Source organism: Balaenoptera borealis (genome assembly GCF_965194805.1).
Source record: "Balaenoptera borealis genome assembly, chromosome: 5".
In the NCBI taxonomy this organism is placed as follows: domain Eukaryota; kingdom Metazoa; phylum Chordata; class Mammalia; order Artiodactyla; family Balaenopteridae; genus Balaenoptera; species Balaenoptera borealis.
In genome coordinates, this window is record NC_138862.1 from 143,158,326 (window position 1) to 143,177,479 (window position 19,154).

Here is a 19,154-nt window from a genome sequence, read left to right on the forward strand (position 1 = left end):
CCTTAGTACTTAGGCCCTGGAATTCACTTACCCAACTTAATTATTTTGTATACTGTTCTTAAGAGCCCATGACTGTTCATTTAAAAAAAAAAAAACAAAGGTAAGCCACAATGTACCTGAAATACAGAACATCATTAGCCAATCCAATTCTGAATCAAAGAAAAGCATACTCAAAGGTGTAATAAAAGAACGATATCTACACTGTTTACATGGACTGAGAAACCCCTCAGACCAAAGTCATTGACAGCAGGCATGTAAGCACTTCCAACAGAATTGCGCACGTGGGGCCCGGAGGGTGAAGGTCGGGGAGGCCAGTGCTCAGGAAGATGTCTTCCTGTGAAGCCTGTGCGTTAAGTATGAGGAGAAGGCATAGGGGCCGGAACCCTGTTACCCAGGCAAGGGGAAGGGACTGTCCTCACAGACTGCCCCCTCTTTATACTGTCATCATCGTGGGTCCTGTTAGCACAGAGCCAGTTCTGTATCTCCTTCCTAGATTCAGGGGAGGCATGGCTGGGTGTACACTGTGGCACAGGTGGTGACTGGCAAACGGGCAAGAAGAGGGCAATTCAAATGCAGTGTTAAATCCTGAAGGGCATTCCTGTGGCCCTTCCCACGTCCATTTGCCGGTAGTGACTGAGGTGACTTGAGCCATCAGAGACCCTGTTTGCAGAAATTTTAGCAAAAGGATGTCTTGGTGGGTTTTTTATAGAATAAAGAGAGAAGTTTAGCAATTTCATGGAGTTTTTTTATTCATGGTACTCAAATTCTCTTAATAGTTCTCCCTTTGCAATCAAGGTAAAGTAATAGTGTTAGCTCTGCTGTGGTGTTTTGTTTTGTTTTTAACATCTTTATTGGAAGATAATTGTTTTACAATGGTGTCTTAGTTTCTGCTTTATAACAAAGTGAATCAGTTATACATATACATATATCTCTTCCCTCTTGCGTCGCCCTCCCTCCCACCCTCCCTATCCCACCCCATCCCACCCCTCTAGGTGGTCACAAAGCACAGAGCTGATCTCCCTGTGCTATGCGGCTGCTTCCCACTAGCTATTTTACGTTTGGTAGTGTATATATGTCCATGCCACTCTCTCACTTTGTCCCAGCTTACCCTTCCCCCTCCCCGTGTCCTCAAGTCCATTCTCTAGTAGGTCTGCATCTTTATTCCCGTCTTGCCCCTATGTTCTTCATGACCATTTTTTTTTTTTTTTAGATTCCATATATATGTGTTAGCATACAGTATTTGTTTTTCTCTTTCTGACTTAACTTCACTCTGTATGACAGACTCTAGGTCCATCCACCCCACTACAAATAACTCAATTTCGTTTTTTTTTATGGCTGAGTAATATTCCATTGTATGTGCCACATCTTCTTTATCCATTTATCTGTTGATGGACACTTAGGTTGCTTCCATGTCCTGGCTATTGTAAATAGGACTGCAATGAACATTGTGGTACATGACTCTTTTTGAATTATGGTTTTCTCAGGGTATATGCCTGAGATATTGGGATTGCTGGGTTGTATGGTAGTTCTATTTTTAGTTTTTTAAGGAACCTCCATGCTCTTCTCCATAGTGGCTGTATCAATTTACATTCCCACCAGCAGTGCAAAAGGGTTCCCTTTTCTCCACACCCTCTCCAGCATTTATTGTTTGTAGATTTTTTGATGATGGCCATTCTGACCAGTGTGAGATGATATCTCATTGTAGTTTTGATTTGCATTTCTCTAATGATTAATGATATTGAGTATTCTTTCATGTGTTTGTTGGCAATCTGTATATCTTCTTTGGAGAAATGTCTATTTAGGTCTTCTGCCCATTTTTGGATTGGGTTGTTTGTTTTTTTGATATTGAGCTGCATGAGCTGCTTGTAAATTTTGGAGAATAATCCTTTGTCAGTTGCTTCATTTGCAAATATTTTCTCCCATTCTGAGGGTGGTCTTTTCATCTTGTTTATGGTTTCCTTGGCTGTGCAAAAGCTTTTAAGTTTCATTAGGTCCCATTTGTTTATTTTTGTTTTTATTTCCATTTCTCTAGGAGGTGGGTCAAAAGGATCTTGCTGTGATTCATGTCATAGAGTGTTCTGCCTATGTTTTCCTCTAAGAGTTTGATAGTGTCTGGCCTTACATTTAGGTCTTTAATCCATTTTGAGTTTATTTTTGTGTATGGTGTTAGGGAGTGTTCTAATTTCATTCTTTTACATGTAGCTGTCCAGTTTTCCCAACACCACTTATTGAAGAGGCTGTCTTTTCTCCATTGTATATTCTTGCCTCCTTTATCAAAGATAAGGTGACCATATATGTGTGGGTTTATTTCTGGGCTTTCTATCCTGTTCCACTGATCTATATTTCTGTTTTTGTGCCAGTACCATACTGTCTTGATTACTGTAGCTTTGTAATGTAGTCTGAAGTCAGGGAGCCTGATTCCTCCAGCTCCGTTTTTCTTTCTCAAGATTGCTTTCACTATTCGGGGTCTTTTGTTTTTCCATACAAATTGTGAAATTTTTTGTTCTAGTTCTGTGAAAAATGCCATTGGTAGTTTGATAGGGATTGCATTGAATCTGTAGATTGCTTTGGGTAGTAGAGTCATTTTCACAATGTTGATTCTTCCAATCCAAGAACATGGTATATCTCTCCATCTATTTCTATCATCTTTAATTTCTTTCATCAGTGTCTTATAATTTTCTGCATACAGGTCTTTTGTCTCCTTAGGTAGGTTTATTCCTAGGTATTTTATTCTTTTTGTTGCAATGGTAAATGGGAGAGTTTTCTTAATTTCACTTTCAGATTTTTCATCATTAGTGCATAGGAATGCAAGAGATTTCTGTGCATTAATCTTGTATCCTGCTACTTTACCAAATTCATTGATTAGCTCTAGTAGTTTTCTGGTAGCTTCTTTAGGATTCTCTATGTATAGTATCATGTCATCTGCAAACAGTGACAGCTTTACTTCTCCTTTTCTGATTTGGATTCCTTTTCTTTCTTTTTCTTCTCTGATGGCTGTGGCTAAAACTTCCAAAACTATGTTGAATAATAGTGGTGAGAGTGGGCAACCTTGTCTTGTTCCTGATCTTAGTGGAAATGGTTTCAGTTTTTCACCATTGAGGACAGTGTTGGCTGTGGGTTTGTCATATATGGCCTTTATTATGTTGAGGTAAGTTCCCTCTATGCCCACTTTCTGGAGGGTTTTTATCATAAATGGGTGTTGAATTTTGTCAAAAGCTTTCTCTGCATCTATTGAGATGATCATATGGTTTTTCTCCTTCAGTTTGTTAATATGGTGTATCACATTGATTGATTTGTGTATATTGAAGAATCCTTGCATTCCTGGGATAAACCCCACTTGATCATGGTGTATGATCCTTTTAATGTGTTGTTGGATTCTGTTTGCTAGTATTTTGTTGAGGATGTTTGCATCTATGTTCATCAGTGATATTGGTCTGTAGTTTTCTTTTTTTGTGACATCTTTGTCTGGTTTTGGTATCAGGGTGATGGTGGCCTCATAGAATGAGTTTGGGAGTGTTCCTCCCTCTGCTATATTTTGGAAGAGTTTGAGACGGATGGGTGTTAGCTCTTCTCTAAATGTTTGATAGAATTCACCTGTGAAGCCATCTGGTCCTGGGCTTTTGTTTGTTGCAAGATGTTTAATCACATTTTCAATTTCAATGCTTGTGATTGGTCAGTTCATATTTTCTATTTCTTCTGGTTCAGTCTCGGAAGGTTGTGCATTTCTAAGAATGTGTCCATCCAGGTTGTCCATTTTTGCTGGGAGTTAATTTATTGTCAAGCGACACTACCTGGTGGGGATTCCTGCTCATCCCCTCCCTCAGCAGGCCCCCCTACACGCGGTTACTTTGAGTTTGTCTAACAGACCATATTCCCTTCAGCCCCTGGTCTCTGCACATTTTGCTTCTACTTGCACCTAACCTGCCCTTACCCCTCTCAGATTTTCAACGGAAATGTCACCTCCTCAGAGAGGTGTATTTAGTTGTCTCCTGTCTCTCCCATTAGCTGAGTGAGTCAGGAAGATAGGAACCATGTCCATTTTGTTTACCCCTCTGTACCCAGGGTTTAGCACCATGCCTGAGATGTAGTTAGAACTCAGTCGGTACACAGTCTTGAAGAAATATAAGGGAATCTCTGTGGAACGTTTCTTCAGGTGTGAAGAGTTACTTTATAATTTACATTTAAAAATCTCCAGTGCTTAATGATTCCCCAGACGTTCAGTCTCTTGATGAAACAGTATCAATATACTTTTTTAAAAAACTTTTAATTCTGTTTTGGAATATAGTTGATTAACATTATTGTGTTAGTTTCAGGTGTACAGCAAAGGGATTTTGAAAGGGAGCCCTTCTCCTGAAGATGTAAATACAAATATAGCAGCACTAATTTTAAAGAAACACTTCAGTATCTGACAAGTCTATAGACCACAACAGAGTTTGCACAGATGTTAGCAAATCACTGCTTCTAAAAATGTAATAACGGGAGTCAGAGATTTGTCAAACAAGATTAGTATTAATGTTATCCTTCTCTTAAGTAAAGTATAGGTCCGTCAAGACAAATAATATTTTAAGTTAAAATACCATCAAATATCCACCTTTGTTTTGTGCAGTCTCCACAACTTCAGCCGGTTGTGTCTATACTAATTTTCTTACTGAATTTTTTAATCAACACACTTTTAAAAGTCTTAAGTAAATACATCTATTACACATGAATAAAAAAATTGAGCGCTGCCTGCAAACATTTTGCTGCTGACAGCTGACATATTTTGAGAAACATGAGCTTGACTAGCTGGTCCCTGCAGAAGATAGGGTTTGGTTACATAGCACACATGCTATTAAGGTTGCGAAGGACAGAACACACCTCATATTCAGCTTTAGTTGTAGAGTATAATCAGTACCACAGTAGAATTAGAATTATTCAGGTGGGGGACACATAGCTTTGAAATTTAAAGAAAAAAAAAGTTTTTTACAAAATTCCTGTATACACTAAATGAAAGTAAGATGTGTATAATTTTAAAGTAAACTGTGGTATTCTTTTACTCCTCACTTGTGGTTAGCTTTGAGTATATTCTGCTTTCTGACTAAATTTTCTTTTTAGATAGGTATATAAACATCATGTGCCTGAGCTCACTTTGTGTTCTTACTTTAAGAAACTTGTGCGGTTTCCTGTTCTGCTTTTAAATACCTCTCAGCTGTAGCCATAAATCTCACATTATAGCAGATTAAGAAAATATCACGGGAGGAATAACTAACTTTAAGACACCAAAAATAGGTGTTGGGAGTTGGTAATGACTATTGTGTCCTCATTAGCATAAATGTAGTTATATATATGTAGTTGTTTCTAGGGAGAAAAATGAAATTAACGACCGGTTTTCATCTGATACAGGTACACATACAAGAGATAGGTAAAAGTTGTTGAAAACTTGAAATTTCAAATATCGCTATTAAGATGAAAAAAACAAATAGTATTTATTAAGCTATTTATTAAGCTCTAATTATATACCAGGCACTATGCTAAACACTTTATTTGTTATTTCATTTAATTGTCTCAAAAAACCAGAAGGGAGATAAGGAACTGAGATAAGGAACTGCTAGTAAGTTGGGCAGGTGAAATTGACACACACCTGTTGTATTCCAGAGCCCAAGCTCTGTTCACTTTCAATTTCAGATTCTAAAAACCATCTTTCACCAAGTCCTCCCAGTATTCCACATAATGACGAGGATCTAATAGATAAATTGACTACTGACTGATCTAGTACATGTGGATCTAATAGATAAATTGACTACTGACTGATCTAGTAGATGTGGATCTAATAGATAAATTGACCACTGACCTAGTAGATGTGGAAACCATCCTCCTGGTTTCTTTCACATCAAGGCTTTTGCACATCCATCAAACTCTGGTCTCCTAAAGGTAGAAATAATATTGATCTCACTGTGAAAATAATCAGGCAACAGTTAGTACCATAAACTATCACTAATGATTACCTAAAATTACATGACAGCGAGCAAAGTCACATAGTAACATACTTTGGATGCCGGCTGAAGCATACATACACAGCTGCTGGTGCTTCCGGTGTGCTTGCTAAGTGAAACGATGTTATCATTCCAGGCACGTGGGCACCAAGGCCTAGCTGATGGAGTGCAGTGCAAATCACATCAAGGTCAGGGGTTTGATTTCCTTGTAGGCTAGTTAGCTGCCCACTGTTAGAGACAGAACATGGGCTCAGTGCCAGCCGGTTGCACGGTATGTTTGGGTGGATATAGTAATTAGAGAAAAGCATGACTAACATCCACATCTAGGAGAGATGCCTGAGACTGAAGCTAATAAGAATCCACATAAAATGTCTAAAATAGACTGGCTACAGGAAAGTTTTTCACAAGCATCACAATCTGTCTTGAGATGTAAGAGACAAGTATCTCTATACATATTGTTAGGTAGCGGCCCACCTGAAATTTATCCAATGGAAGAAATCTACAAGTGTGGGTGTTATGACAGAGGTCACGCACAATACATACATTTAATTTATATAAGTTCCTTTATGTAAATACTTTATATTAAAATACTGCAAGTAAAATACTTTTGGATTATGTATTCCTTATTATATCATGTTTTACTGAACATTATACATAGTCTACTGAATATTGTTTTAAGAAACCCACTTATACTCTAACTTATAGGCTGTTTATGGAATTTTTAAGAGTACTCTGACTATATATAATTTTTGCCTTATGCACTAACTTTAGAGTCAGCCTACAAGTTAGCGGTGACTCTAGAGCACAGAAGTAGAGAGATAGATGTTGTAATAACAACCAGAGTAAGAAGGGGCTTTTCGTGGATCTGGATATGTTATAGTTTAAAAACATTTGCAGAGTGTCAGAAACATATCCAAGAGCAAAGATGCCCTAATTATAGACATATGGTCACGGTTCTTTATACACAAACATGCAGAGAAAAGGGAAAGGTAATTTATTAACCAATAATGTCTTGAGAGACATGTATTACTTTAAAACGCATCCACCAAAAATCCATCTGCAGTATAATTTGGCTTCCTAACTTTCAGAGTCTACGTAGCAGAAAGAAGGCGGCTTCCTCTCTACATTGAACCACTGCAGGTCACTCACGCAGTTACTGTCATCTGACTTGGGTGTGTCGTTGTCCAAGACCTCTCACCAGGTTATGAACCTGTTAAAAGACCAAGTGCTTTTCACCTCTGTATTCACTGTAGTGCCTCAACTGAGAGTAGCGGGAACTCAGAAACATCAGATGAATTTTTCTGGTTCTTGGATCAGGTCGCTTTCTCATGGCAAATTAAAAAGTGATTTACTCGTCTGTAAATCAATCTCTTGTGAGTTTGGTTAGCACAAATTAATTTCCCAGAGTTTGATTCCCTTGGGTGAAGTGATAAAATTAGATTTCAGTGGAATGTACATAGATCAGGAGGGTACAGGGGACAAAGTTTCTAATAAATTCCTGTAAATGAACGGTATGTTTCTCCAGTGCATATCAATGGGATTTCATGATAAGCTAACCCTCTTTCTGTGCCACATCCTCTTGATGTTTTTTCACATCTCATGATGTCCAAATAGGAATAAGGGTGTAGATTTCTTTTTATTTTTGCCCTTTATTATTATAGAAAGACATAACTCTCCACTTCTTGAATGGTTTTAAAGGTATATAAATATATTAAAGGAAGAAAATATAATCTCTTTATAGAATCTAGAGATTTAAACAATTAGAACGATAAACGGACAAACATAATAATTTTATTTAGCAATCCCTAAAGGCAAGAGGCAGCAAATTCCATCTTGAAAGTCCCAGCAAATCTGTGATCAGTATCCTGTGGGTGTAGTTAGCAGTCTGGTGTTTTGAGAAGGAAAATAGTGGTTTTTAACTGGCTCATTTCTGAGTTACATCCTGAAAGGAGAGGAATGAACTTAGAGCCAATATTAACAGGTGGTAATTAAATTATGGGTTCTGCATGCTTAATGTCCTAGACTAAGGCAAGATGAGACAACTGAGGCCATTAACTTTAATAATTGGAATCGGTATCTCTCTTAAGTAGTATTTTATAGCACATTAACAATGGTTGATTAGTATTAAATCAGAAAACAAACTGTTTTCTTACTAAAGCATGTTTTACTAATTCAGATCCATACCTATACATTTAAATGTGCAGTATAATTTATAGGAGGCAATGTCTTTTACAAAGGTAAAAAGAAAGATAAATGTAAAACATTTGTCAAATTTTAAAGTCAGTATCTCTTGACGGCCCGTGATTGGCTACCTTTAATTATAAAGAACTGGGAACAAGAAAAATTTAAACATTTAATTTTATTATTAAAGCTGAAAAATTCCCAATTGAAATGTTTATTCTTTTATGAAGATTTTTTGCCATCTGACTTAATGTTTTAAATACTAGGCGGTTATTCCACATTAATTATATAGCAGTGCTGTAGGCATAATGTACGCATTACATCGTAGTAATGACAGTCCTCTTTCCAAAGAGTTTTTTGTTTTGTTTTGAAGAACATTTAATGAACATTTGCATTTGTAATACTTTCAGACATAACTATTACCACATTGACTTTGAAATACTTAATGTCATTTGCTTATATTTTGGGTTTTTGTTAAACAATCCCAACCTCCCCTGAGAGGTCCATTTTGTTATGACTCGAGTGAACATATAATTTATCTGCCAAACTTTTGGGGAGTGAAAGGGGATGCTGTTATTAAAAATAAATATGCCAGGACAACAGGTGTAAACCAGGATATATATCACCCAGTGCAGTAGTAGACTATTACAGTATTATAGTAGAATAGTCCTTGAATTATTATACTCCCTAATCACCAAAGCAATGCATCTGTGGAGAAATGCTTTCAGGATCCCTACTTGGGATAACTGGAATGCATGTTTCCCTGAGATCTGGGTCTCCCTCACCTCCAAGTCACTGGACGTGTTTTTGTTGTTGTTTTCACTTTGGTGCCTGGTGCCCAGCACATGAAACGAGTGGAAGCTCAGGCCCAGACTAGGAGAGGAATGTGCTGGAATTGTGCAAAGGGGGAGGGGGGTCTGAAATGAAGGGAATTGCGGGCTGAGGACAGGGAAGCTGGGCTCTCCTTCCTGTTTAAACTCCAAGGGAGAGAGTCTCTTATGGGATTGCCAGAATTTGAGCTATTTCCGCCAATCTGGTGTTTTACTCAGTACCCACTCAGAGAAAGACAACGGCCATTCATAAGGTACTACCGATAAGGGATTAATATCCAACACATACAAACAGCTCACACAGCTCAACGTCAGAAAAACAAACAACCCGATTAACAAATAGGCAGAAGAACTTAATAGACATTTTTCCAAAGGAGAAATGCAGGTGGTCAACAGGCCATATGAAAAGATGCTCAACATCCTTAATCACCAGGGAGATGCAAATCAAAGCCACAAGGAGATATCACCTCACAGCTGTCAGAATGACTATTATCAAAAGGAGCACAAATAAATGTTGGTGAGATTGTGGAGAAAAAAGAACCCTTGTGCACTGTTGGCGGGAATGTAAATTGGTGCAGCCACTGTGGAGAACAGTAGGGAGGTTCCTCAAAAAACTAAAAATAGAACTACCATATGATCCAGCAATTCCACTCCTGGGCATATATCCCAAACAAACCAAAAACAAAAACACTAATTCAGAAAGAGACAGGCACCCCCAGTGTTCACTGCAGCACTATTTACAATAGGCAAAATATAGAAGCAACCTAAATGTCCATCAATAGATGAATGGAAAAAGAAGATGTGGTATATATGTACAATGGAATTATTACTCAGCCATAGAAAAGAATGAAATAATGCCATTTGCAGCAACATGGATGGACCTAGAGATTATCATACTAAGTGAAGTAAGTCAGAAAGACAAATACTGTGTGATATCACTTACATGTGGGATCTAAAAAATACCACACGCTAGTGAATACAATAAGAAAGAAGCAGAATTACAGATAACAGAGAACAAGCTAGTGATTACCAGCAGGGGAAGAGAGAAGTGGGAAGGGGTAATATAGCAATGGGGAGTAAGACGTACAAATTCTTAGATATAAAATAAGCTAGAAGGATATTATACAACACAGGGAATATAACCAATATTTTATAATAACTGTAAATAGAGCATAACCTTTAAAACTTGTGAATCACTATATTGTACACCAGTAACATATAATATTGTACATCAACGATACAGCAGTAAAAGTAAATAGAGTTAAAAGAAAAAAGAGAGACCATTCATAAGAGTGGTGAATGTTTAAGTTCAGCAGGATTCTGGAGGGGGGAAGGGACGGATCTGGGGTTTCAGCACCGCCCTCTTCAGTTCACCTGTTCTCCCCCATTCTGCTGCTGGAGACGGTGTTTTGAATCAGAAGGGGTCAACATTGATAGGATTGAAGGGCCAAGGAAGGGGGGGGGGGCAGGTCAGGCAAGAGGGGAAGGAGAGGGAATTGGGAGAACAGTAGTGGATTTGGCCCCAGGCACAACAGGTTCTAGAATTTTAAAGTGGGGGAGGGAGAGGAAGTGCTTCGCCTGAGAAGCCTGTGTGCATGGCGAGCTGCAGGTAGGACAGTCACAGAGATGCCCCTCTGTCTGGACATATAACCTATAATTAATCTATACCTGTCTGATTCATACGTATTTTAGACAGGTCTGTAATCTTCTCAGAAAAATAACAGCATGAGTAGACTTGCTCAATTTTCCTCTTGTTCCAGTGATTTCACAGCAATACCTCTTTGCTCCCAGAAAAAAAGAAAGGTCTTGTAGCTCCACATTATCTTTAAATGTGCTTTTATTGTGTGCTTATCTGCACTACGGTCGTTCAGTGTACAGACCCCATGGTGCATGCACCATCTTTAAAATGGGGGAAACCATGTAAGGAAGTTAAATTAGGAAAAAAGGAAGAAAATCAAAACAGAGTACAAATAGCAAGGTTAAATTGAGTGCTGTTAACCCCCTGCTGACACCAACTAATAGTGCAGAAGCAACAGTGGGAATCTGAAACAGAGGTTAGTGTTGGGAAATTTCAGCTCATGACAGTTACAAATGAAATATATTGGCTAGTTTTTCTTCCTAGGGTATCCCTTTAAAGAAGAGTTCAAAGATGATACTCAGCGTATATCCAGTAGAAATAATAAAAACTAAAATAATATCTTAGTCTGAAGTACCCATTAGAACTCAGGTGAGTTTTCCCCCGCCTTTAAAAAAGTAAGATGTAACTTACATACAGCAAAATGTGTGAACGTTAAGTTTTATTTATACATCTTACAGCTCAGTGACTTTTAAGATAGGAATAAACCCATGTCATCAGCAATCATATCAAAGTTCTGAACATTATCACCATGCCAGAAAGTTCCCTCATGCCTCTCAAAACCATGTCTGTTATTATTCAGAAGTTTGATTCTCTAGTTATTCTCAATTCGCCTCCAGTTCTATGTCAACGACCATATCAGTTTCACAGTCATAGGCTTGTTGCATGTAGTTGCAACAAGCAATTGCCTTCTCTCCCCAGTGTGTTTCCAGAACACTTCTCTTCTGCTGTTGGCCTTATTCTCTCATATCCAGTTAAATGGAAAACAGCTCTTATTTTATGGATAAGTAGGTAATTAAATAACAGTGACATAGTTGCCTTAGCAGAAAACTCGCTACTTTGAGAATATGGGTAATTGAGAAAATCTGAGAACAAATCAGTGACATTGAATGAAAAATATAAAATATCCATAATACTGTATGTAAGGTATAGGTACTCAACATCTTAAAACACCATTCATTAAAAATATGTTCATAACTGGTTGTAGATTTCATCACATAGAAAAAGGGCTCATCACACTCTAATTTAATAACTAGTGCATCTTTTGAAAACTTAAAACTTTATAAGCAACAGCCACATTGATTCTTCTTTTCTGCCTTCACTCCTCCTCTCTTCCCGTTTTATGAGAAAGTTACACTCAGGCAGTTTTTGTTTGCCTGTTCATCTTCCTCCTGGCATCTTCCGCTGGAGGTGTTCTTTGGTTGTCTTCACCTCTTTTTCTTCCCATTTCCAGAGCTCAACAACATCTTTTCTCTTTAGATTCAGATGAATCCAGTAGTTCCACCTCCACCACTGGTGGAGCTTAGGATTTCCTCATTCTACAACCCCGGTCCTTAAGTATCAAAATGCCGTTCTCACAGCTCCTTGTTTTCTCACCATATCACAGAGCACACCTATCCATTCTTCCTTTCACACCCTTCCTATGAAAATATAGTAAACATTTATTTAGAAAGCTTTTAACACTCATGAATTTGATTCTATCCTATTTCCTGGAATACTTTATATAGAAAGGCTACCTATAAAAAACCAGGGCATTCTGTTCCTAGATTCCCGTGTGGGGTTTACTTTGTTTTGAATTTAGTCAGTGTTTCTTTAATCATCTAAGTGAACACTTGTCTATAGCCAATCCATTTCCACATTTTGTGTGTTGATGATTAGCTGCTGGGTAGCAGGGCCCGGTGCCCACTGCACTCAGGGTGAGCACAGCCTCACTGGACTGAGTGCCACAGGAAAGGCCTTGACAGCGATTCAGGACAGGGGCAGACTTAGGACAAAGACGGGAAAGGAAATCTGGCAGGAAAGTAATATAGAACTGAGAAAAGACAAAAAGTTGTACAAAGAATGTAGACAGGTTAAGAGAAAAAATTAACGATGCAGGGTTCACTGAAACAAAGCAAAAGCAAAACAAAACAAACCCTGCTTTTTGAAAACTAAAAATAGAATTACCATATGATCCAGCAATCCCACTCCTGGGCATATACCCAGAAAAAACTATAATTCAAAAAGACACATGCACCCCTATGTTCATAGCAGCACCATTCACAATAGGCAAGACATGGAAACAACCGAAATGTCCATCGACAGAGGAATGGATAAAGAAGATGTGGTACATATATACAATGGAATATTACCTAGCCATAAAAAAGAATGAAATAATGCCCTTTGCAGCAACATGGATGGACCTAGAGATTATCATACTAAGTGAAGTAAGTCAGACAAAGACAAATACTATATGATATCACTTATATGTAGAATCTAAAATATGACACAAATGAACCTATCTATGAAACTGAAACCGAATCACGGACATAGAGAACAGACTTGTGGTTGCCAGGGGTGGGGGGAGGGGAAGGGATGGAGTGGGAGTTTGGGATTAGCAGATGCAAACTATTATATACAGAATGGATACGCAACAAGGTCCTACTGTACAACACAGGGAACGATATTCAATATCCTGTGATAAACCATAGTAAAAAGAATATGAAAAAGAATGTATATATATATGTATAACTGAATCACTTTGCTGTAGAGCAGAAATTAACAGCACTGTAAATCAACTATACTTCGATAAAAAATTTTAAAAATTAAAAGTAAAAAAAACCCTGCTTTTGGTTAAAAAAAAAAGATGGGGAAACAAAACATGGAAGAGAGCAGAAACGTGTTCTGGGGACTGAGTTGATAGAGCTTTTGAGAAATTTTCACAGCTCTAAAACAGTAATTAACAATGGAAAGAGCTTGTATTTTCCACTTCCTACATGAAGCTATTAGTATCTAAAGAGGCAACAGATATAAAATATCTAAGAGATTTGGGAGGATTGTTTGCCTCATTAAACTTTGTTTTAATGGGCCTCAAAATTCTATGACAGATTTTTGGTCAGGTTGTTTCCATGAGAAAGTACTGATTTAAAAAACTAATAACTTAAAACCGCCACATTCACAAACAAATGGTCCACAAAACACTCTCCTTTTCCTTCTGAAAGCTTAATGATGAACTGTAATCATTAACCACTCTTTTACTGTTAAACTTAAATGTCCAGTTGAGAGAAGCAGCTCTGAGACCGTTCTTCCACCACTGACTAAGACTCGGGTGGCAAGTATTAGGGATAATATTCACTTAACCCTCTGAGCTTTCTGGGCAGACTTGGTGACCTTGCCAGCTCCAGCTGCCTTCTTGTCCTCTGCGTTGATGACACCCACAGCAACTGTTTGTCACATGTTACAAACAGCAAAATGACCCAGAGGAGGGTATTAGAGAAGCTGTCAACACACATGGGCTTGCCAGGAACCATATCAACCACAGAGCATCAGCAGATTTCCAGGATTTAGGGCCGTCTTCCAGCTTCTTCCCTGAACGGCGATCAAGCTTCTCCTGCAGCTCAGTAAACTTGCAAGCGGGGTGAGCTGTGTGACAGTCCTGCACAGATGCATGGCCGGCACTGATTTGCCCTGCATGGCTCAGGATAATTCCCTGAGCCGTGAAGCCACCTGCTTCCATTGGTAGGTTCTTCTGCTGTTAACAGCCATGTTGCTGTTGCCGTGATGAACATCTTTGACAGACATGTGCTTGACATTGAAGCCCACGTTGTCCCCAGGAAGAGCTTCACTCAAAGCTTCATGGTGCATTTCAGCAGACTTTGTTTCAGTTGCAAGGTTGGCTGGAGCAAAAGTGGCCACCACGCTGGATTTGAAAACACAAGCCTCCATGGGGACAGTACCACCTTTGCCACCAGTTTTGTAGACGTCCTGGAGGGGCAGACACAGGGCCTGTCAATTGGATGTGTTGGTGGCAGGATACAGTCCAGAGCTTCAAGGAGAGTGGTTCCACTGGCATTCCTGTCTTTACCAGTGAGTTCCCATCCCTTGAACCAAGGCACATTAGCAGTTGGCTCTAGCATGTTGTCACCATTCCAATCGGAACTTGGCACAAATGCTGCTGTGTCAGGGTTGGAGCCTGTTTTCTTAATGTAGGTGCTGACTTCCCTAATGATTTCCTTGTTTTTCTTCCGGCGGCAGGGTGGCTCAGTGGACTCCACCTTGCTAACACTAACAACTAGTTGTTTCATACCCGGTGTGTCAGCCAGAAGAGCACGCTCACAGGTCTGCCCATTCACCTGCTTCACATTCAGCAGGTGCCTGCATCTGCAAGCGGAACGGCACAGTCAGCCTGAGACGTGCCCGCCGTCAGGTCTTCGATAGTCTCTGTGTCCTGAGGCATCAGTGATGGTCACATCACACTTGCTGGTCTTGAATTTCCACAGGGAGATATCGGTGGTGATGCTACACTCGTATTCAGCTCTCAGTTTATCCAAGACCCAAACATACTTGAAAGAGCCCTTTCCCATCTCCAGCAGCCTGGTTCTCAGAATCTTCAATGGTTCTTTTGTCAGTCCCATCACATTTGTAGATCAGATGGCCAGTGGTGGTAGATTTGCCCATATCTGTGTGTCCAGTGAAGATGTTGATTGGAGTTTTTTTCTTTCCCATTTTGGCTTAGATTTGTAGTGGTTTTTTATGACACCTGTTGTGGTAGTAAACCTCTTGCAAAAAAGTGAGAGGATTTTCTGTAAGCTGATATAAAGTTAACCTAAAATTAATCTGAAATTCCCAGTGTAGAAGGTTGATTTAGGGATTAGGGGCCTAAATAAATATGACTGTAGCTGCAGTTACACTAACTAGGCTAGAATTGCAAAAGATCAGTCCTCATGCTTTGTAAAAAGATCGCTGGATGCAATGAAAGTGGAATTTCTCCCTTCTGTACGTTGCTACCCAAGTAGGCAACTCAAGGGACCTTAATGCCTGCCTCTAATGCAAGACAGACTGCGTTCAGAGCAGAAAACCAGACCTGATGGCTGGATGGCTGGCTTCAGCATGGAAGTTCCCACATTTCTAAGAGCGTATGCCAAAAGTATGCTTAATGCCTCAGCAGGTTTGGTAGCTCACGGTGCTGGAGGAACAACCATAGCGCTAGTCTCTGGGGACATGTTATACCAAAAATAAGATGGTATGTACATGAACCGATAACTCACAGGAATCTGACAGCTTTCAAGAGTGTAATCCCATTATTTTTCTTAGGAGAGAATGTAAGAAACCAAAAGATCTAAACCTGAAAGCTCAGTGACACCTTATGGCTCTATCTGTGAAATGTATCATTATTTGGTTATTCATGCTAGAGGACAGCAGTTTTTTAAAAAACCAAGGCAATAAAGCAATAACTTCTGAAGTTTTACTCATCTTAAGAGGCAGTTTTCTAGGAATGCCATTATTCCTGGGACCACAGAGTTCTATGTGCCTGACCTAACAGGCTAATTTTAGACTCCTTCCTCCTATACTGTTTGATGTTGAAGAGTCTTTTTTTTTTAACAATAAAAACAGCATCTTTGACCAAAGGCCATGATCAAAGCTGCTCTTTGAATGAGAAATAAAACTTTCAAACAACTGAAAATTCACCATCTGAAATTCCAGATTCTGCAGTTATAAAAGAGTAAAATATCTGTATTTCCTCCTTCAACTCATGAATATATCAAAGCTGAATCTTGTAATTCTAGAGTAATGGGTTATAGAAAAATACACATTGTAAAATAACTGCAATTCCAATGGCAATCACAAGTTCCATTAAATAGACACTTTTATAATAACAAGCTGTTAGTTATAGATTTACTTCATGAGGTCAGGTAGTTTTTTAAAACACTACTATATTTTATGAGGTTTGTTTTAGAAAGCTAATTTCATTAATTCCACATCTTTCCTTCCCTTTTGAATCTTGAATCAGCTGAGACAGGGGTATGTATTTGCGGATTCTCTCTCAATAACAAACAGGAGCAAGAAACATTTTTACTAGTTTCTTAATAGACAAAGTATATAAAAATCTAGAAATGTATTCCTACAACTGTGGACTGATCAAGTTTTTATGAATTTCATATTATATGCACCAAAAACTGTATTTAAACTCTGAAGCGGATGCTTCTTTACACCAAGGAAAGACATTGTAGTGCAGAGCACAAACGTGAGAACTAGAATGGCTTGTCTTAAACTGTTAAGACACTCCCCACCTGTGTGAATTTCCTCAGTTCCCTTCTCCATGAAGTCAGGATGATTGACACTAACCTTGCCGGGTTGTGGGAAGGATTACTCTATATACTGCCATGTAGAGCGCCTGCACACAGTAGGAGCTTCACAGATGTCAGCTGTCAACCACCATCATCATCTTTTTTCATACTCTAGCTGGTTTCTGTGTTAGGATTATAATTTTTATAAAGTGAGTTCCATACGTAATGATATAAATAACTAAAAGAGATTAAATGAAATGTTCTATTAGGTGTTAAGAAATATACCATACCAGTTACTACAATTAAAAAATACGAAAAAATACATAGGGAAACAAAAGCCATAACAAAATGAAAATACTAATGAAGAGACCACTGACAAAATTAGTCCTAACACAAACGTTATTTCTGTTTAATACCAGCATCTATCTATGTGCTCATCCTGTCAAAGACTGGTTTCTCAACAAATACAAGGCAAGTTCAATTAGACTATGAAGTGAAACTGGAAATTATTCACATCTCATGAAATGAATTAAAATGATGAAGAACTGCTGAGATCACATTCCAAGCCACCAATAAACGAGAAAGCCAACAAGGATGACAACAGAATAGTTCTTCCAAGTGACTTGACTGTCAGAGGACTGAGAGAGGCCCTTGGAAAAATTGATGAACCACCTTAATATTTTTTGTAAAAATGATGTATTTATTATACTGTAAAAACCAAATATGCAGTAAAAAAATCTAATAATGTGTTGTCAGGCATACAAAAAATCATGCCAATAAAACACTCAATTTTCACTATCCTTCTAATTAGAACACTGTTTCAGTTATAGTAGAGATTTTCTTAACTGAGTTAAAATCAGGTTATTTTTCTATTCTTTGGTTTATTTTTTCACAATTTACTCTGTTTTATCCTAGTTTTCAGTGATTGTACTTTAAGGAGCCTTTTCATGGAATTATCCTCAGAGAATAAGTATCTACTATATATGAAATAAAAGTTTGTATAAAAATTATTAAAAATTTAAATTACATAAAGTGATACAGACGGTTCTCTGTATTACCCTTGCTTAATGCTCAAATAGATGATTTTATATAAAGTGGTTCTGTGGTTATAGTATAAAGAATATCCAAAAATATCTTCAGTTTATAAAAAGGAATTTCTTCTGAGGAGTTCAAGTTGATTCCTACAAAATTTACAAATTGACCCATCTAGAGCCTGAAATAACTCTTAATTTTATTTTTCTTCTCTAGCAAAGACTCACAGACTAAAATCCCAGAGGAATGACCACGGTAAATCCCAAGCTAGTAATCTTTCCAAATATAGTTACACCTCATTTATCCGACACCACTGGAGAATGAAGTATTAACTGGAAAATCCACCATGATTCTGAAGCTGGTCTTGACCACTTCCTCAGGAAGACTTCATTGTTCTTGATTCTGGGCTCCTTAGTAGTATCTGTAGAACACACCCGATAACAATAATATTGTATTTGAATTATTTGCTTATGTGTTTATTGAACCATTACATAGCAGACTCTTTGAGGACGAAAAACATGTTTTTTACTCATCTTTGTGTCCACAACACTCAGTACAGGTCTGGCACACAGTAGAAAAGCAATTAATCTCTGTCACATAAGGAAGAGGGAGGTAGGGAGGAGGAAGGACTCAGACTTTTTTTTTTTTTAACAGAAATCTTTCTCAATTACAGCACTCTCTCCTTTTTCCTAACAGAGTGAACTACACATGCTTGGTAAACTTTTTTTGGACGACTGAGGGCCGTAGTTGGGAACACTATCCCTCTGTGCTATAATAAAGATGCTTTTCAGGGCTCTTCGGACTCCTAGGTTGATCTTTCCAGGAATTCATAACTGTGGCGGAATGAAGTGGGGATTCCCCTTGTAATTGGCAGGAGGAAAAACCAGGTGCCTAAGGATGTGACACCAGCAACCTTAACCCGGAGGACAGTCCTGGACCCAAGTGCGGGCCTGGTTCCGCGGCAGCTCGGAGGTCTTCTCTGTATTCCCACGTTCAGAGTTCAGAAAGTTAGTTCATGTTTAATTCCACTATCTGTGTTTCATAAAATTTCCCCTTCTAACTACATTGGAATTCCAAACTTTCAAAGTGTTCTCAAGAGGCAAGTATAATTTTTGAATTAATTAAAATGCTTAATTATGTAAAAAACCAAAAACATCTTAGTGTTGACTGAGAATTACCCAAAGATAAAAGCGTGTCATTTTGCAGTGTCCGGAGAAGGGCAAAAATGAAAAGTTCT

General features: G+C 38.4%; 1 pseudogene across 1 annotated transcript; it reads right to left on the minus strand.

The window, feature by feature from the left end:
• Positions 1-1,003: 1,003 nt before the first annotated feature.
• Positions 1,004-17,298, minus strand: LOC309629074 (elongation factor 1-alpha 1 pseudogene; annotated as a pseudogene). The gene has a single exon. The product of its transcript is annotated as an elongation factor 1-alpha 1 pseudogene (transcript).
• Between the last annotated feature and the right edge of the window lie 1,856 nt (positions 17,299-19,154).